Source organism: Dermochelys coriacea, chromosome 2, assembly GCF_009764565.3.
Source record: "Dermochelys coriacea isolate rDerCor1 chromosome 2, rDerCor1.pri.v4, whole genome shotgun sequence".
In the NCBI taxonomy this organism is placed as follows: Eukaryota; Metazoa; Chordata; order Testudines; family Dermochelyidae; genus Dermochelys; species Dermochelys coriacea.
Window position 1 is genome coordinate 138,013,231 of NC_050069.1, and position 21,732 is coordinate 138,034,962.

At 41.2% G+C, this 21,732-nt stretch overlaps 1 long non-coding RNA gene across 1 annotated transcript in view; it reads right to left on the reverse strand.

Annotated features, from left to right (window-relative positions):
• The window catches only part of LOC119851467, a 64,767-nt gene extending 44,048 nt beyond the window's left edge, over nucleotides 1-20,719 (reverse strand). Inside the window, exon 1 of the long non-coding RNA XR_005291251.2 lies at nucleotides 20,591-20,719. This is a non-coding gene — a long non-coding RNA (uncharacterized LOC119851467). The remainder of the gene's footprint in view (nucleotides 1-20,590) is intronic.
• Nucleotides 20,720-21,732: the final 1,013 nt, after the last annotated feature.

Genomic DNA, 21,732 nt, shown 5'->3' on the forward strand with positions numbered 1-21,732 from the left:
ACTGTAACAAGAGTGCTCAGGGATCACCATAGGGCCTAAAGCTGTATTTCTGCTGCAATGTTTGCACGCTGCTCCAGCAAGCTGTTTCACATGTCCTGTTGTGCAATACCAGGCTTTCAACTTTATCAGATTCAGAAGGAACTTGTAGCTATCTCTGTTAGGGATGGAGAAGTTTATAATGGTGTTGTTATTGTTTAGATGACTGAGGTTTTCAAGACAGGAAAGAACCCTTACGGAATAAGGTTTCTGAAATGTGACCAAACCAAAAGTAACTGAAAATAAGTTTGGCCTGAGGACATAAAACAAAAATTGAAATTGGTCTCAGCCCATTTCCTAGGTTGCAGCTGTGCTACTGACAATACCATTTATTCACCACAATACCACTTAGTCACAAGAGGAAAAAAAAACAAGTTGGGTTCAGCAGCTGAACCCCAGTTGTTTAAAGTTTTCACACAGCAGATTTTGCCAATCACTGTTAAAAGGGCAGGCTTTTTTTCCTGTTAGATTTGTTCTTAAAAAAACGTGTGTCAGTCTGGAAACTTGTTTCACTCCAGCATAATTTATAAAGAGCCAAAATCTGCTCCAGTAATGCCTCTATTGATATCAGTAGAGTTACTCCAGATTTACACCAGAGTAATCAATGAAAGATTTTATCCCACTGGCAGCTCCTTGACTTGTCAAGACAATAGGAATGCAAATGATGTGACTAAAATGATAGCTAATCAATCAATTGAAGTTTAGATCTTTTATAACCATTACAAACATTTAATACCAGCCTTCATTTGGGAGAACATTTAATTCTCAGTGCCAATTGGCCAAAAGCTTCTTGGCAAATTATTAAGATTACATATCAAAATTACTCAACAAGACAACATCATCAGATCAGCTGCTGAAAGAAACTGTAATAACATCACCTCCTCTTTTCTCCTACGTCAAAACCATACAAGAAACAACAATTATACAGAAAGCATGTTAAAATGGAAACAAAAAGGTCTTGAGCTTTACTCAGAAGAATGCCACAAAGATGCATCTTGGGCCATTTGGTGATGATGGAGAAAGTATTCCACACTTGTGCACCTTCAGGAGGAGTAAAGACTTTTTCCACACCCACACTCCCACCCTTTGTTGTACTTCTAGACTGTTTTTCTTAACCAGCTTGCAGGAAAAATAGGGGGAAAATACTTAAAATTCACATATGTGCCTTGGTTTACACAGACACTATGAAGGAATGCCTTGCAAGTATGTGTACCATACAATTATACTTGGTTGTAAGGAATGTATCAGGCATTTCCATTCTGGCATGTTTGTTAATGACCTCTGCTGGCTGTACCAATAGAGCGGCATCACTAGCCCATTTGGACGGGAGCCGTGGTTTCAGTGTCAAAGAGTTTACTACTTTTGTTCCTGTTACTGCATATGCTGGACGGTAATAATTATTAAGAATTCAATATTTACACTCTGGATGTTGGTTTCAGCTACTACCACACAGATAAGTGAACTGTTGATTATGGTACCTTTATGTACTCTACACAGCTACAAATTCATTGCACCCACGTCTGTCAGCCTTTTCAGGTTATTCAAAATCAGAACTGTCCATGACCCCCTACATTTACTATAAAAGAATAAAAAAGTCACAATGATAACATCTGCATGATTTATGTGTGCGTGGGTGTTTCAAGATGTTGACAGAACACTTGACCCTGAAGGGTAAGTTTGTGCAGGGAGTGGCAGAGTGAGATTTTCTTTGTTTTAGACTGTAATAAAATTTTCAAACACCTCATGAACCTTTCACAGTTCTCAACTGATGGGCACCTTCTCTCTTTTGGATGCTGCAAAATCTGTAGGCCACCCCCCATAAACAAGAATCTTGGAACTGAATAATATGACTGTGTTTGAAGGGGATGGGGTCCCGGCTCCCACTCCCCTAGTCCTTTCAGTATAGTTTCCCGATTCCCTAACCCTGGAAGGGTTTGACTATAGCTCTAACAACTGCTTGCAGGCTTGCCTTGGGCCTTGCCAAACCTGGCCAGTTTGCCAAGGTCTGCTGTCTCCTTGTAGAATCAGTGTGCCCTTCTTGAAGGCAGCTTCCTGGAAGCCTTCCAGGAGTCTCTCTTGGGAGCTATAGAGCTGCTCTCTGCTCTCTCCCAGAGCTGCACAGCAACTGACTGGAACTGCCTACTTTTTAAACCATTATTCCGCTCCTGACATGATTGACAGGGCTGGAGAGCTGGGGCCAACCTTTCCCACAGCAGCTCTTTAACCCCTTTGTGATCAGTGTGGGGTTTATACCCTCTCCCATCACAGGACTCAAATGCCTTTCTTGAGCCACCTTCCTCCCAGACATTCTGACCCACCAGTTGAGAAGCACTATTTATACCATCTGGCATAACAATATTTGTAACTGAAATTCACGGTCATATAATCTTCTATAGAATGAAGAACTGAAATCTGCACTTTATCATAAAATCAGACAGGACAATGCTACCTCACCGCTCTTCTTGATTACTAAATCTTAGAATACATCTCAAAACCTGTCCCTTAATAAGAGAACTAGGAAGTCATATCTGCCCAGAAGTTTATCACATTGGAAAGCAATGGACTAGTCTCTTCTCTCTCCTCTCCTACACCCCAAAGGAGAAGCATATTCTACCTAATGATCATACTCCTGTAGCCGCTAAATATTATCCCTGTAAAAAGGGCAGCTTCATTTATTCTCTTCAGTGTATCAGCCCATGATGCTCCCCAGTGGTACCCAGGGTTGCAAGGCACCTTACCACCCACTGCTTTGAGCGTGAGGGAGACTTGTCTGTACCTGCTGTGGATCAGCTCCCTGAAACCATCAGCCTTTGGCAACACAAGCACCACCTTCTAAGCCTCTGCAGGCCTTGATCTCTCTGTGCATGTAGCAATAGGCACACACCAGCCCCCAAATCCTCTGAGCATTCCCTATAGTGTCCCCGCCATTATCCGCTGAACACTCACAGAACTACCAGGCTGCTGCTCCTGAAGGAACAGTACACTGCAGCTAACTAGTTATACCTCAGAACTCAGCCCTGCTGAACACACAGCACTTAGATATATTTATAGTGAAAACAAGAATAAGTTTGTCATTAAAGAACAGAGTTTCAAGTGACAGTGAATAAGAATATTGGAAACTAATGGTTACATATAAAACAAAATCATAACATGCTTTGTATTAACTAAATTTAACTAACAAGTTAACCTGCTGTCCAAAAAGGCTTATCTCACATTTTCAGCCTAGCCTGGCTGAGACTCCTCTTTCATGAAGCAAACTCACTGTTCATTTACTTACTAGGTGAAGGATGACAGGGTGTTTTCTTTGTCTCCCAAAAGGTACCAGAACAAACCTTTAATAGAGTACCCCCACCCCGATATTTACTTCTTCCTACTACTATTCTGTCTTTTAAGATTTCATAATCCTTCCTTAGCATTCAGTTCAGACTGGTAAATGGAGGCCCATTGTGAACTAGACAATACTTAATTTACATATAAACAGACTGATAGATAAGCATTGCTAGTCTGACAGAAAAGCTGTTTCTGACCTTTCCTTGTGACCAGTCCCTAGAACATACCTTAAGAACATAATTTTTCATTTTCAAATTCATTACTCCTTAAACAACATCCATACATGAGTTTTGAAAGCATATTGATGACCAATATGATACATGACGTCTCTAGTAAAAGTAATACCATTTGGGTGAATTAGAATGTAAATACCATACCCAGGAAATCCCTGTAACCTTTATGCACCCCCTTACCAGAGGGCACTAAGAAGTTCCTGGTCACACAGCTGTTGTTTCCAGGGGACAAATCCACCACTACCATAAGCAGCTACAACTCCATTAACTTGCAGGGGACTGTTCCTGCTTAGGCCAATAGTAAATTTGGCCGTATTCCTATAGAGGGTTTTTTAAAAAATGTTTAAGATGCTTATCTCAAGGTGGCCAAGTGAGTCTTTCCCACATGCCTCTTCTCCTATATACTGTGTGTAATTATCCTTAGGCTAAGTTATATCTAATGAGCTATATGTGGCAGAACATACGGTTATTGCAAGTTACCTGTATCTCTCAGGTATGAGGTATGAATCTCAGGTGGAGTGCTCCAAGTATCTGACTGTCTCCCAACAACATGATAGCCAGTCTGGACTGTGCTATTAATTGTAATGAAAGAATCGTTGAATCCTTATTAAAATTATCCATATTATTTTTAAAAAAACAAACAGATGTTTTCCCATTATTCAGTTAAAGAATCAAGAACACAGGAAGACCTGGGATCCTTGGGAGTTGCCATTTCTAACAAGTCTCTGATGTGCAGTAAATGGCCATATAAAAATCTTGATTAATAATTTAACCCACCAGAATTCTCCCTTTCTTATGCATAATTCATTATGGATAGGGTTCATTCCAGGTTTGTTTTCAGCCTTTAGGTACAAGGTTGAGGTTACCAGGGTTGCATGGGGGTAACTGCAAGTCAAATTCTGCCCTTCTTTTCTAACTTGATGAGCAGCTATTTATACCTGTAAGTGGAAGTGTAACAACCCTACAAAGGAAGATCTTTTAAAAATATTTATATATTTCGGAAATGAACCCTGTCAACTTCACTAAGAAAACACACTCCCTGACTCCAGGTCGTTGGCTCAGTATTTGAGTGCCTACAACTAACAAGAGGTGCATATTGCAGTCACATACCCAAACAAAGTACCTTGCCTGCTAGGATCTATAAATGTATTTTTAAAATTGCAAAAACAGAACCAGCAGCTTCTTTTCTAGAGTAGTGTGGGCTGCTCTGGCACAAATTATTGAAAGTTACCCTTTGTGACTGTTGCCTCGCTGTCTATGGACACACGAGAATAAATTTGGACTCTGTCAGAAAGTCATCAGTCCAGCATCGAAAATTGCCTATATGGAAGTGTCCATTGCTTGGCATTTAACACCTTCCTTCCCCTTCCTAAATAGTGTAGTTAGGCAGCAACATAAGTACCTCCTGTGTTTTAAAATTATTTAATCTATACGATGGTAATGTAATGATAGGTCTTTGCTTTTGGCAATTGTGGGCTATATTGTATCAAGAGCTGTACCTGGGAGCAAGATGTTGTGGGGTGGGGGAAAAAGACAGAGTCACTCCACCAAAGGAGAGCATCAGGAGGCTTAGGGAGGTAGAATGCCTCCCAGAAATAGAGGGTCAGCTACTATACCCCACTGCGGAGCACAGTTTACTCCCCTTACATAGCCAGCCAACTCTGGTAGTATGTGCTTAGGGGGAAAGAGAGATATGGCCCTGCCTCCTACCTACTCTCTTTAGGGAGGAATCAACACCTGAGCTCACCTAAGTATAGGACTGGATTTCTGATGGGCCCTCGTACAGGCCACACAAAGAGAAGGTGGGGGAGGAAGGAAGACTCCTTGAATTCAAAATTAGATTAGGGCAATCTGGGACCTGGGCAAACCACATCACAGGTACGGTCCTATTCCATGGGTTCACCTCCCAAATGGAGTAGAGGTGCCAGGAGGACAGGAATCTGTCTCAGGAATAGCATCAATTCTCCCCCTTTTCTTTGGGAACAAGAGGGGCACCTGCAGGGGTTCCCTGTGCCCACCCCAGAGAGGCAGGCATGGCAGTAAAGGGGACCCTAGCATTTATTTCAATGGCTGAAGTCTATTTTCTTTGGTGGATGGAACCTGTTCCACTCTCCTACCACGCAGACTTCTCTGCCGGATGGAATTGATGGGGATTCCCAAAGCACCAAGTCTGGGAGTTAACAACCATTGAGATTCATGGGGCATTTCACATGTTTCTGACCGGTTCTCTCAGGCATCCTGCAAACTCAGGCAAGTGTCTGCATCAGTTACACTATGTTCATATTTTCATAGATTCTCAAGTTGTGCCAACTGTCATATCTCCATTGACTTCACTGGCACTTTGGCAATTTACACAAGCCAAGGCTATACCCCTGCAAATTTTTCTTCCCAACCATGAGGGCTAGAACCTTATTTATTTTTAAATGAAAGTTCAGATTCCCATGTTACCACATAACTTAAGGAACTAATGTTGTAAGCACAAACCTATAGTGAGCATACTTTAATCTGGGCCTGCTTATGGCCTCTTTTCCCCACCCCACTCATTGCTCATCCACATAAGGACCAGGCACAATCTGTACCTATATAAAAAGTTTTCATATAAACAGCCAGGACTGGCTCCTTACACTGTGCTGGTCTCAGAAAACATTTCACTCGTGCTGAAGATACATGTCTGGAATTTTCAAATGAACATAAAGGAGCTAGGTGCCCAACTTCCACTGAGTTCCACCATTACATTAGCCCAGCACCTGTGCTGCCTTTTTTTTTTTTTTTAAACCAAGGTTGCCACTGCTTATTTCTACTCTCAGTTCTTCAAGTGGCATCAGAATTATAACCAAAAAAATGGTCAATGACACTGATGTTTTCACAATGCTCATTTTCACAATATCCAGTTTGAACGGCTGCCACTTCAGATTGATATCACCTCCCCCAAAAATTTGTTCCAAACAGACATTGGCACATATAAAATATTAACCCCTAAATTTGTAAAGAAATGCATGTTGTTTTAGCTGCATGGCTGGCCAGTGGAATAGGAATCACACAGCTAGCAACACACTGTAGTTCCTTGAAATTTAAACGTCAATGATCATTAATCTATGTGTTGGCCAAACGCTTTTCACACAGAAAATCATTCCTTTTTCCTCAGACTGGGTTTGTACTAGGTACTGGTATCTGCAAAGGAGGCACTTTCTCCTTTTCGGATTTTGCTGCCAGGCAGCTAACACCGAAAGCTATCCTCGGTCATCACATAATCGACAAATCTCCCAGCATTGTTGCTGATGATTTTGGTACATTATCTCTTTTGCCTACTCTGGCAATCATATTAGGAGCAGAAACAGAGCGGAAAGATCCTCTGCCTTTGTTTCGTCATCCATGAGACATTGCCTGTGCGCCCAATCTCCTCTGTGCTTATGTGAAGCTGATGCCCATCTTAAGGAAAAAGGCTGAAAGTATAGTAATCATGCAGGTTTTTCATTCCTCCTTTCATTACCAGCAGTTTGTCACTTATGCATAAAAAGGTAAACATATTGTTACTGTTAGTGTGTGCTTTGCTAAGATACAGATTTGGCATAATTTCTGCCTGGTTTCTTTTGGGCCAGATGGATGAGTGAGATAACTTCATTCAGTGATGATGTTTCAGCACAAACTTAATTATAAATTCATAAGATATAAAATAAGCGTTAGTTTTTCATTCCACTCAGTGCTCTATCCCTCCCTCCAAATCATTAAAAGGGATACATGCAAAGATTATCACTTTCCACTCAAGAGGTGCTCAATCATAGTTCATAGGATTCAATCAGTTCAAAGCTTCATTACAAGAAGAGTATACACCATCAAGCAAAGACAGTATGTAAACTGAGGTAACCTGCAGATGTGCCCTGAATCTCTAAATGCTTTATGTATTGTTTAATACCATCATCAGTAACCAGTAGCCAAATTCAAGCTTTAAACAGGCCTTTCTCGCTTCCAAATGTTTTCACTTTTGTGTGTTCATGTGTTACTTGGATTAAAACCATCTTCTCCTTTTGCACTTCTTACCTTAATCATTCACCCTTTAAACTAGGTTTTCATTACTGAGGTGACTTGTATTAATTGTTTATCATTACACATTGCATTTATGTGATGTGTTGTGCAAGCTGACATCACACACTTATAATTATGGACAAAATCAATATTAGTCCAATGGTTTGGGGGCCTGATCTAGCTGCCATGACTCCTCCTGAAGCAATCCCATGAAACTTAAACAACACTACCCACACGAATGAAGCAAGCAGGGTGCAGACCTCTAGAAAAAGTGATCAAATAGAAAACCAAATGTAGTGACTAATAAGGCTGGTTTTTACTTAGGATATGGATGCAGGGTCGGCCCACAACAGTTTGGCACCTGAGGTGGGGAGTTCAAATGACGCCCCCATGCTCCCTCGCTTGGGCCAAAACTTTGAAAGGTCTCAGTTCTTCCTTCTTCCTGTTCTATTCCTCTCATGGTACTGCTCTGCTATCTTCCCCAATAAAGGAGAACTAACAACTTAAAATGCCTTGTTCAAAAATTTTAAGTATGACTTAACTTTCCAACGCTTGAACAGCAAAATGTAATTTTTCTTGTTTGCATTGCAAACACTGGTATTTTTATCTGTTTGAATAATCAAAGTGGTGCTTTCCATGCCTTCTTGGTTGCAAAGATTTGAACTGATTCCTGAAGGTCCACAGTCTGGCCCAGCTCATGCTCTATTGAGATGGTTGCAAGGCCGACCAGCCTCTCCTGTGTCATTGTGGAGCGTAGATGTGTTTTTATTAACTTCAACTTGGAAAAGCTGCGTTCTCCACTGGCAACTGTTACAGGAAGTGTTAGAAGTATGCGCAGAGCAACAAAAGCATTTGGAAAGAGGGTGATCATCTTATTTGTGCACATATATTCCAGAACAACCTTTGGAGTTGATCCTGCTGAAATGTATCTTAAAAGGGCTTTCAGTTCATCACCTAAATCACTCGCATCAATATCATGCATGTCATCATGCGTCAACACTGTCTCTAGTGCCCTGCATTGCTGGTATAGGTCTTTAGGTATAGTGAGGAGTTTGGGAATATCATACAGCATCCCAGATATACTGCTGTGTTCCTTGAGCTGTATGAAACGTTCTTCAACTGACTGTATTGCACAATCTAGTACCTGGTTAAAGAATTCAACTTTCAACTGTTGTTTGGGGTTTCTTACGGGATTATCCTGTGCCTCGTAATCAAAATGTCTTCTTCAGTGACTCTTGTATTCTTGAATGGGTGGGGAAATAGCTTCAGTGTGAATTTCCTCTGCCAACTTCAGAACATTTTGAAATCCCTCATCTGACTGGTAAGACTGTAGGTATGACTTTGCTTTGTCCAGTTGTTCCATTGCTCCAGATATATCAAGATCAACACCTTGGAGTCTCTAGCTTACAACATTTAATTCAAACAGTATGTCATGCCACAACACTAAGCCACACAGAAATTTTAAGTTATGTATGTTTCTGGTGATTCCATTTCCCTCTGCCATTGTTCTCCCATGAACAGTTCCTGTCATAGTATTATCCTCGATAATGGCAATTATGGCATCATCTGTCTTCCCAATTTGGTGTTTGATAGGCTTTATCGCCTCCACTCGACTTTCCCATCATGTGGCACTCAGTGGTTTCAGTGTCAGAGAGGATGTTTCCAGTTGTTGCTTCAAAATTTGCCATCGATGAGTTGATGCAGTGAAAAATACACAGATGCTTTGAATTACATTAAAAAAAATCAGCAGCCTCACTAGAAGCTGATGCTGCATCACTGACCACCAAGATCAATGCATGAGAATTGCATGGGACAAAAGAAGCTTGAGGGTTTAACTCAGATCCGTGCCTGCACTCCTCTGTTCTTTCCTCTCATGTTGGCACCATTATCGTAGACCTGACATCTCATGTCAGCTATTGCAATTCCTGTATCTTCCAGCTTTTTAAGAAGCACATTTGTCATACCAGCTCCTGTAGCATCATCAATGTCAATAAATTCTAGAAAATGCTCTCTGACAGTCACCATTGCAGGGACATTTTCACTAGGTTCTGTTATTACAAAATGCACCATTAAAGTCATTTGTTCCTTATGGCCGATGTCAGGTGTGCAGTCTAGAATAACAGAGTAATATCTTGCTGACTTCAGATCTGCCATAATCTTCTGTTTGATTTTTGTTCCCAGTAACTGTATGATCTCATTTTGAATTGTTTTTCCAAGGTAGTGGTGTGTGTACATTTCTTGCGTGGTGACTCTTTCTAGATGCTCCTGGAGTACTGCATCAAACTCAGCCATCAGCGCCACAATTTTAAGGAAGTTTCCATTGTTTGGCACATGCAGCTGATCTGAAGTGCCACGCAGTGCTAGGTTTTGGGTAGCAAGCATTCTCACAATGGCAATGAGCCTTTTCAGAACATTTTGCCAGTAAAGAGACTCTGATGCAACCTTCTCTTGATGCTGATCATCTATGGTGGCCTTTAACCTTAGTCTCATCTCAAGCTCTTTCCACCTATGGAATGCTCTCTGGTGATTTGCTGCCTTCTCATGACATGCCAGATTTTTCCAGTCCTTTGTTCCTGTAGAACCTAATGTGGTTGGAACATTAGACTGGAAGAGTCTGCAACAAAAACAGTATGCAGCATTCTGGGTTTCTGAGTACATAAGCCCTGGCCTCTCAACTTTGTCACCAATGGGGATTTCACGCCAGTAATGTGTTGGATGGAAACTTCTATTTTCATTGTCTTTGGGGAACATGAAGTTTTTCACTTGTTGTGGCCCATGCAGTACAAGGAAGTCCCTCAGGCTCAAGTGGATCCACAATCCTGGATCATCAAGACTTAAGGAACTAAACTCAGCAGCAGCTGTTTCTTGCCCCTCCACCACTCTCTTCTTTGATCTACACTTTTCTTCAGGAATGTGCATGGTTACATCCATTTGAGATGGAGATATGGATGCTGCAGTAGCTGTCAGGTCACCTGCACTCTGACTAACTGGAAGATCAGGCATCCCCTCACCGCTCATGTCCTCACTGGGGCCGGAAGGCTCACCATGAACATTTGTGTCTATGTATCTCAGGAGCGCTCCTTCCTGCTTATATAGAAAAGCTTCCTTTGCTTTCTTTCTTTTTCTGAATGCTGCCCCAGAAGGGTGTTTTCTTCTTTCACTCATGACTGCTGTTCTGTGCCAGCTATAGCTTCTCTCAACACTCAGTTGAAGGGAACAAATAAGCAGGCTGGTAGCAAGGCCTGAGTGAAGGAAGATAGTGTCTGAAGGGCTGAACTGGCTCCTACTACTTCAGTTGACTGCCTGTTCTCCTCAGGTGGGTTCAGGGAAGCAGCAGGAAACAGGAAGCTCCCTGAGAAGCTGGTGTTAATCAGTCCAGGCTCCTGGGGGTGCTAGAGAGGCTCCTTCTCCTCTCTCTCCCTGCAGCTCCTGTTGCTTTCTGTTATTCCCTCTCACCTTTTCTCCTGCCTGCCCAATATGTCCCTTGTGCCCTCCTTCCTCTAGCACAGCACTCCACTATCTCTATGCATCTAGAGCAGACAGAATACGTACGCACCAGCAGCAGACACAATTTTCTACATTCTGCGAGCTAGTAGCGTCCCCCCCCGCCACACACACATGGTCTGGCACTGAGGCAGCTGCCTCAGTTCATCTCATGGTAAGGCCAGCCCTGAAGACTCAGCGCTAATTTACTCTTGTGTATTAGAGAAAGAATTTGCTTCTTGGGAATACATCAATCACATCCTTACCTATATTTTGCTTTCTGATAACTGTACAGGAACTGTAGTTTACCACTGTTATTTAACCACCCAGAAGGAATTCAATTCAATGATTACATAACGATGAAATCAAGCGTTCTACTTTGTTTGCTAACTCTCATCCTCCTGACAAGTCTAGTGGTACATCAAGGCATGGAGTCAGTGAATAACATTCCTAGTTCTGCACCCAAGTCTAGTGGAAGTTGAAAACCCACCACAAAAACTGGATTTGGATATACAGTTTACAATGCCTACCAACCAGAAGATAGATATGAGATCTTATATTCTGTGAAAGGAGGTTTGGTTTTTAGTTTCAAAGGATTTGTTCTTGAAAAGGGGATCTTAAGTTTTCAGTCTTATTACAAGTATATTTCTTGGTAGACCAGATAAGTAAGTATCTGCTTCTGAAAAACGTAGTTCTGGTTTTGTTAAGAGGGTACTCAGAGAAAAACTTGAGCCTGACTCTTTAGTATTTCTTGTACACCCACAACTCCCAATGACTTCAGTGAGAGCTTTGGGTGCACAAGGAATTCAAGATCAGTCACATAAATCTTTGACCAGGCTTCAGAAGGCAAATTGTGCTGATATTCCGAAGTCAGGGAGCAGGAATGTCAAAGGACTACACAAACACAAAATCAAAGCATCATAGTAGAACTATGTTGTTCATAATAATGAAACTACTCTCACCTGAGCCCTCTTAAGAGCCAGAAGCCAGAGATAGATAACGGATATTAGACTACTTTGAGTAACAGATCACCCTCCAATACATTGTCAAAAATAATAGCTTCTCAGAGGCTGACGTTTACAAACTTTTGCACAAAGCTCTAATGAAGTGGTTTGTCTGCTATAGTAAATCATCAAATCCAATTAGGCATCAATGTCTATAACTGCAAAATGTTCCCTTGCTGATTTATTCCCTACTCCCATGCCCATGGAGAATATTATAAGCATGGAAAACCAGTGTGGTATAGCAATAAAAGGAAAAACAAACACCCACCATGCACACCCCAACATGTGCTGCTCCACAAAAACAGAACTGAACAGCAGAGATACTTTAATGGCAGTTACACTAGAACCTCATTAATCTGCTTTTTTTTCCATCTGCACATGTTAATTCAGACACACAAAAATGACTGTTGAGTGGCTGCTATTAAGAAGTGAATGCTCTCTGATAGATGCCACACACTATTACAACAGTGATTTTCTATGTTAAATACAGGTGATGAATGTGGGGAGTTGGGATACCACCATGTGGTAATGGTCAGCAATTGCTAGCTTCCAGGACAACCACTCTCTTCTTAATTGGTGGAGAGATCTGGTAACAGATTGCTGAAGTGAAATTGCGTATTACAAAGACTTTATGGTAATACATAATGTGCGGGGGTATATTTTTGTAACAATAAATAATTAAGATTCAATTGTCAAAAATATTAAAGTACAAGCTGTTTTTGTGATGCATTCCATATATTTTTTAAAATTTTTCAGTTATTCAGGAACTTGCAATACTTATTAAATATAGAAACCTTGCAACTCTGCAGTGATGAAATGTGAACTACTAAGAGCTCCATGCAAAGTAAGAAGGTCACATGGTCTTAACCTGCCGCTGATGTCTGACCCCATTATGTTATGACATCCTCTGGCATCATGGAGCCCTGAGTTAGGAAGCTGCTGCTGCAGCTGGCACCTTGTGTATCAAATAATGCTCAAGACTGACAGTCAAATTCAACACTTGATTAGCTCCACTGAAGTTAGTGGTTTTACCCTACGGATTAATTTGGACCTGAGTGATGAATCACTGAGCTCTGTTTCCTATGGACCTCTTATCCATAGTCATTAGGCTCAGGCATCCATAAGCATGATCAGTGACTACTTTAATGTGCAATGTAGGGGAAAGTCCCTGAAGAGTTTAAGATAATAAAATGAGAGCTAAAATTTAAAGAGAGAAAAAAAAAAAAGACATTTTACAGGGTTTGGGGGGAGTTGCTTTTATGGCTAAATAAAACTTGCTGGTTAACTAATTCAAGGACTAATTCCCCATTATTATCTCAATTCTTATCTTCTGTTTCAACATTGTTACAATACCAAACACCAATATTTAAGTTAACCAAGATGAAACAAATAAAACAAATGACTAAATTACTTTAAAATACCACTATTAAAATAAGGTATTTTGGGATCCAAAAAGATCAAAGTGGAATTGATCCCAAAATCCCAGGATTACAAAATCACTACATGATTGCCTTTCTTAAGTCAGAGTATGATTAGGCTCAGTTTCCAATTACTAAGAGGCAACTCAATTGATAAAGAAGATAGTATGCTTAGATTTTACACAGGTGGCATTTCATACATTCACAGCTCATTGGATTAGTATGTTCTAATTTAAAAGCAGGGAATTATTGTAGTATAGTATATGTAGGAGAAGTTGAACAAAACTATTAGACATAACAGGGCCTTGTTCATGAACACTTGTGTGGGAGCTTTGATTGAGGTAGACAAGTTCGAGCTAATCACATCTTGATAAATTAAACAACCTGATTATGATGTTAAATTAAGTCACTTTTGAAGTCCTGACATACTTAATTGTTACCACTAAAGTAAAGTAATCTATTCTGGAAATATTTGTTTCAGTGAGGCTTGTGTTAGAGATTGTCCAGTTTAAATTACTTGATTTAAGTTGCAGTATTTATCTCTTTATTTGAATACCTGTTTTCCTTTGGAAAGCTCATTCTCCACACAGGAGAGTTGTAGAAGTTATTCACATTGGTAGGCAGTCCCAATGTACTCATCTGTGAGTCCCAATGACTAGGCCAGATTCCAATGGTTCAGCATGCACTATGGCAGTATCCTCAAGAAAAGCTTTTCCCAAGGAAGCCATTCCGTGTACAAGAAGACCAGCTTCCCAAGAAGGAGTAGTAGGAATTGGATGGACTGGGTTTTGTTTCATCTGATTTGATTATTCTCTCCTGATACAGAAACACTCTTCTGATAAACTGACATGTCAATCTGAATTCCCAGAAGGAGAAAGGACTGACACAGGTGCATATTGACCTCAAAGTTTATCATAAGATTGTGTTTCAGTTAATAGATTGTCATCTCAATTGTGTGCAAGAATTATTTTTCTCACTGTCCCTTGAGGAAAGTGTCACCCCAAACTAAATACAGTCCTACAACCTGGATTCTGAAGGGAGTTACCAGATTAGTCAATATTGTGGTAAGTATTCTTGGACTGGCTGAAAAAAGAGAAATGAAAGGGATCTCCCAGTAACTGAACTCAAGGTATTTTCCATGTCCCAGTCTGATTGGGATTGGAGTCATGTCATGAAATATTCCGAAGACAGAGGTGTGAGGATTTTTGAGAGGCTCTCCAACCAAAATCTGAGGTATTTTGTGCACTTGAGTACTTTGAAATACAGCACTGTTCCCAGATCACCCCATTTTTTAGGTCCGAAAGAAATGCTTGGATAAAGAAAGAAAGTAAATGGCTCTCATCTCACAAGAGATGCTGAGTGATAAGGTGGATTTCTTCACACTTCTGGGAATTCCTTGGTGTTAGAGGCAATAGGAACTTCCATAGTGGATTCGAGAGGAATTGCAAAGAAGCACCTCTGGATATCATTTCTAGCACTAATTTATCTGTACAAGCGGAATCCATTTTGTTAGGGACAACCGAATGGCTGTTCTGACTGGGAACCTGTCTGCCAAAATTCATTTGCCAGTCACTGTGAAATTCAGTTATTGAAGGGCCATGGAACTTAAATTTTAACTTCCCCTTCCCACCTCTTTTTCTAGGAGAACTGACAACCCTAGTCTCTTTCAGGAGCTAGGGTACCATGAAGAATGAAGTGAACTCTTGCATTTGTTTGCTCTGAATTTCTTTTAGGTTGGCACCTGATGTATTTTATGTAGTTAACAAACAGCCTTCACGCAGGTCAGTATTAACTTTGGCTGTATTTGAACTGGTGACCTAGAAGCAAAAGGACAGGTAGACTATTAAACAGCCTGCTAACCCATCCAATCCCCATATGCAAGTATATCTTTTTAAAAAAGGGAATCCATTTATCGTATAGATTAAACGCTGGTCCATTCAGCGGAGAAATGGGCATTAAGCCATTTTTGAGTTAAAGGCATAGTGAAAAATAGCCAAAAGAAGTCAACTTCTAGGGGAGTTTTGTATTAAATTTATCAAACATAAATATATAGATGTGATTGTAACGAATATCCAAAATATTCACTCCTAGGAGAAGAATGTTCTCCAGCTTTCAACTCAGACTTTTAAACCACCCTTTCCCCCCCCCCCCCAAGATTATAATCACACAACCTTATTGAAACAATGTCTGAGACCTTGGATAATGACAACATTCACATGCAAATATCCATTTTTGGTTTTGCAGTTGTCATTGTCCTCTAAACCCATACAAACAAATTAGATAGACTAGATCCTCTTAGTAAGAGCCAAGTTCTTTTTTCATTTAGGTCCAGCTGCATAACTTGAATAAAGCACAAACATCTAATTGTTCAAGCACAGAAAGGACAGGAATGATCATGTATCTCTCTCTTCTTGATCTTAATTCACTCCCCAGTACCCCAGTTTCTCCCCTCTGTAAAATGGGGTTAATATTTGCCTCTTTCACAGGAATAATGTGAGGTTTTATTGATGTTTGTAAGGCATTTTGATATCTATGTATGGAAGGCGCCATAGAAGCACAAATGATCAATATTTTTATAAAGCAAATGTCTTGTAAAAAGTACAAATTGTTATTCTGGCACCCTAAAATTCACTTAAACCACTTCCATATTATACAAATGTGGGATACACATTCCAAAAAGGGAAAGAAAATTTTTGTAATAGTTCTCAGTAACTGCAAGAAGCCAAGAGCACATTCTTCTCTTTCTAAAACAAGCAACTTTCATAACATCATGGCATTCTACATACAACTCTGACTGATACACTGAATTGGTGCTACAATCTGCCCAAGGCATCAAAAAGCAATACTATAACTTTAAATAAAATGCTTACCAATACTTCCAAGCTCTTGGAATGTTTTAGAAATTTTTGCATAGGAAAGGAATATATTAGAGAAGTTTTTATTTTTAACTATACAACACTAATAAATCATGTTTAGATACCAGAATGTTGTTACCTACTATGAAATATGCTAGCATATTCATTGTTTTATCATACATGCTGTACAACAGTGATGTTCACCAGGGATTGTCTTAATGACACAAATATATCATCTCGGTTTGGCAAGCCCAACATGCAGGAGTATGTACATCAAATTTAATGTTAAAGGTAAAATGGAAAGATTCCAGACAATGAGTGTCTGGATTTAAACTTTGTAATATACCCATCATCCATTTCACAATGATTCTTCGCTGTTTTGGCTAAGACCCCAGAATCAATAAGGGAAGATACATAATTTCATTTTCCTCTCCTCAAATTGTTGTGAGGCACCTCATCTCCTAGCCATTTTCAGATGCTGCTGCTGTCACCGAGGGTGACCAGATAGCAAGTGTAAAGAATCGGGACGGGGTCGGGGGATAATAGGTGCCTATATAAGAAAAAGCCCCCAAAATCGGGACTGTCCTGATAAAATCGGGACATCTGGTCACCCTACCGCCACCGCCACTCTGCTGTGTGTTCTGACCTCCTGATGCCAGGCCAGCTTGTACTATGCTACTCATCAACCCTATTGGTTTCTGCTGCTGTGCTCTCTTACATGTCTGTTACACCCACCCATTAAGGGAGAAACATAGGTTTCCTTATACCAAGGACCAAATGTGGGAAGCAGTGTGAGACAAAAACCCAAAAAGCAGGTCCTCAAAATTCTCCATCAAGCTAACTTAGGCCTGGTCTGCACTAAAAATTTTTGCTACTACAGCTATGTTGGATGGGGTGTGAAGAGGTACGATTTGTGACCACCACAGTTGTAAAAAAGAAAAGGAGTACTTGTGGCACCTTAGAGACTAACACATTTATTTGAGCATAAGCTTTTTTGCGAATACAGACTAACACGGCTGCTACTCTGACACCACAGTTGTGTCATCAAATGTCCTTAGTATAGACACAGTTACAACAGTAAAACTGTGCTCTTGCCAATTTAACTTATTGTGTTTACTGGGGCTGGAACAAGTTATACTGGCAAAAGCACAGTTTTGCTAGTAAAAGCTGTGACTGTAGTAGGAGTGCTTTGCAGGCATAGCATACCAACAAAGCCTTTCAAGTGTAGATCAGGCCTTACAGTGACTAGGCCTTAGAATTCATTCCTTTAGTGCAATAAACATTTTCTGTAGCCCCACTGAAAGGGGTCCTGCAGCCCTGCCTTACCCCACTGCAATGGTGTTCCTAACTGGAAGGTCCTATTTGAGCCAGAGATTAGCCTGGGAAGTTCATTCCCCACATGGGTTTTCACAGTCCCAGCCGTGATAGCATTCTACAGGGTTCAGGACAGAGCTGGGTGACATAAACTGACCATGAAGCCCATAAATGAATATGTCTGTACTTGTTTATACACAGTAACAAAAATTAAGATAGGCAAAGAACTCTACACCACAAAAGATGTAGAATGTATCATACAGTAAGCAGATTCCCCACCAGTCACCTCTTACTACTAAGGGGAAAGGATAGTGGTCAGTGTGGGCCCTAAAGAAAGGCAGCAGCAACCAACATGTGCTTCACAGAACCCTCTATTGCCTCTCCAGGACCTCTTCCTCCACTTTTAGGATTGGGACCCAAGAAAAGGCATGAGGTAATACACAAAATATAGTATCTGAAATATATTCCCTCCTCTATTCAGAGGGAACTGCAACCCTTAAGTCAAGCTATATGTATAGTTTCTGAACACTTCTCCCCTTATAGGTTAATTGAAAAGCTTTAACTAAAGAAACAGAATGGACTTACTGTGAAGTTTGTAGAAGCTCCTAGGTCAAGGACAACGGGCAAGCCTTGACTGTTCCAGTCACACAGCATTGGCTCAACCACTCCCAGTATCCCCCACTTCAGGCTGTTACCTCCTCTTTTCTACTCCAGGAAGGCTAGCAGTTTCCAGTTTCCTGGCCCTGCTGGTTAACTATTGCCTTCCCACTTTAGAACACTAGTCATTCTCCTTTCTATTAATGGAAAGGAGTATGATAGCTGCAGGCCTGCTGCTGAGATGACCTAGTCCCTTGCATATACAAGTTTCTCCACTGACACTGTCAATAGTACAGTCTCTAAGGAATGCAATTATCATGGCATGAGCATGATGAAATATCTGACATAGTCAGAGTCCAACCCGGTTAGCTTCTTGCACATTAAATTGTCACTTAAATTGGATCTAGCATTGGAGAGGAAACCATTGGGATTACGTATGTAAAGATTGCACACTTTGGTCCTAACCACTGTTCCCTCTAAGCTATGCGCATGTGCGCATTCACACAGATCCTAAACCCCGCGCACATGGCGAGACCCCATGCGCACAAAAATTTGCACAGAAGTACAATTAGCACAGAAGAATTTTTTTGCGCACAAGGCCTGCCAAAAATTTGCAAGGAAGACATTTTTGGCCCACATGGCCTGTCAAAAATTAGAGGGAACTTTGGTCCTAACATTGCTTGAAGTGGGCATTCTTACATAGCCCCTTTGCCAACAAGGGGGAGGGGAAGCAGGGAAAGGCTTGAGACAAGCAGCTCCCAGCTGGTCACTCAGACTGGAATTGCAATTAAGACTGTCTGCCTCACTTGTGCTTGAGGGACATCAACAGCCTGTGAGGGCAGAGCAGAGGCAAGGTATGTGTGCAGGCATGCAGGGTCACATCCTCCCCGCTTTGCTGCTTGGCTTGTACTGAACATGCTCAGTAACACACTGCCCTTACTGTCCCTCCACACCATCGCCAGGCATGGGTCATCTCTGCTGTGAGGGCCGGACCAGAAGGCCAATTGACAGGCTCCGGAGAAGCAGCTTAGCTGGGAGATGGAGCCGGCTGCCAGGGAACAGTGTGGAGAGACAGAGATAGCTGCTGGATGTTGGGCTGCAGCAGCAGAAGCACCTGGGTTGTTCTCTGTTAGGACCAAAGATTCCATTTTGTTTCTTGACCCAAGAGGATGGCCTGCCTGATGTTCCCAACAGGCCTTCCCTGCACTGGAAGCCAGGGATTTATGGCCAAGCAGGAACACCCCATTCCACACACACAAAAATGTGGGGGAGGGACTATACCCAGCAAGCCTGTCCTGCACCAAGCTTGGGACTGAGACCACTAGGGACTCACTCCAGCCATGCTAACAGCATCCCAGCAACAGACACCATCTCTCCCCAACTTTACCAATCAGTTGGGGGGGGGGCATTTTGTTATTTTTATTTAATTTGTGTGTATTTAGTGTTCACTGCTGTGGAATTGGTTGGGTCCTCATTTATTTAATGCCCCTGACTCTTTTGCCTGTTCTCTTTACCATTTTCTAATTTGTCCCTATCCTTTCCAGGAATAAAGTATTGTTTATCCTCATCTTATTTGTTCCTGACTCCCTATTCTAATTGTAATGTCCTAAAAATCATAGGGGTAATTAATTTGTGCACATAGGGTGTGATCCATGAAGCAGTTTAGGTACCTAAACTACAGAATCAATCCCTCTCTCTCTTTCCCAAGACTATTTAAGTATTTATCCTCAGTCATCGCAGGAGAGAGAGATTCTGTCATCAATGGTTAGGGCACCTGCCTGGAGTCCCCCTTCTCCAGTTACAGCAGAATAACTTCAGCAGGAGAAATTGAGGGAACACGCCCCCCATCAGAATATCTCAGAGGTCAGGGGTTAGAGCACTCTCCTGAGAGGTGGGCCCCCTGTTCAAATCCTTTCTCCCCCTCTAGCAGAAAGAGGGAATTGAACCTGGTTCTCCCACATGCCAGGCAAATACTCCAACCACCTAGTTAAAAGTGATGGGTGGGGGGGGGTAGAGGCACCACCTCCCCCAGCCATATTGTGTGTACTGAGGCAGGCACCTAATCCATTCCTCCAAGAAGTGGTTTAGGCACCTAAGCCACCTGACCCCTGGTGAGAGGTTCCCAGTTGTGGATCACAAGCAGTGATAGGTGCCTCCCTACAGCCTTGGCTTAGGTGCCTAGCTCCACAAGAGGGACAGGGCTTTAGACACCCTCCCCACATCAGCATCTTCCATTGGCTATTTTAGGCAGCTCCATGCCTAGTATACTGGCTTAATCCACTTCAATGAACCCTTACCTCAGATCCTTGAGTCAGAACAACCAAACTTGTGGTCAGAAAGACTAGGTCTCTAAAGCCCAGATCTGTGGCCTGTAGGCTTCTCATCTCTTCTCCTTTTCCTTTTTGGATAGCCAAGTCCAAAGGACAGGTGCAGGGTGCCACTTGATTGCACTGGTTTGGCTGTGAGCTCCAGACTATCACTTAAAGGGGTAGTATACCCCACCACAAACAAATTCTGCATAAGCTTCTATGCCTTGAGTACAGTACTCAAGCTGGAAGAGGAGTAGAAACAAATCCATACATCCAACAAGCAGAAGAAATTAATGAGGTGAAGAAAAGAAGAAACAAATGTGGACAGAAGAACTTAATTGTTTATTATTTTATTATAGGAGGCACAGATAGCATTGCCCATTAAAGTTGCCCAACACTTTACAATATGGGGCATTAATTAAATATTCAGAAATAAATTACAGCTGTAGGGATCCAAAGTCCACTCAAGTCAATAAATACAATCCACTGAATGACTTTAAAGCCCTGATACTGCAAATGCTTACACATGTGAGCAGTTCTATTATGCTTAATAAAACTACTCATGTAAGTTTTTGCAGGATTGGGCCTAACTGTTAGAAGTAATTACTGCACCTCCAGATAATTAACACTAGGAGCTATGATACTAAGTTTGTAAATGCTATAACTTTGGGGTCTTTATTTTTGTGTGCAGGGTATGGGGTATTTGTTTTTCATAGGCAATGAAAGGGCATAATCCTCAAATATTAGTCAACCCAAAAATTTCAAACTGTAAATTTCAACCATGAATTACATATGAAAGGAAATGTAAAAAGGTACATCTTTACTTACCTTTCTGCAACTCAAAAACAGCACAAAGATTTTTCCTAAAACTTAAAAAATTCCCTCTAGACTGAAACCAAGCAAAGACAGTTTTACCTGGAAAGGAGATTTTTTTCTCTCCAGAAATAAATGCACATGTAAAAATAGGGACTTGTAATCAAAATCCTTATGTAACCTTACCTGCTGCTGGTGATGGCTTATCTTAAGTGATCACTCTCCTTTACAGTGTGTATGATAAACCCATTGTTTCATGTTCTCTGTGTGTGTGTATATAAATCTCTCCTCTGCTTTTTCCACCAAATGCATCCGAT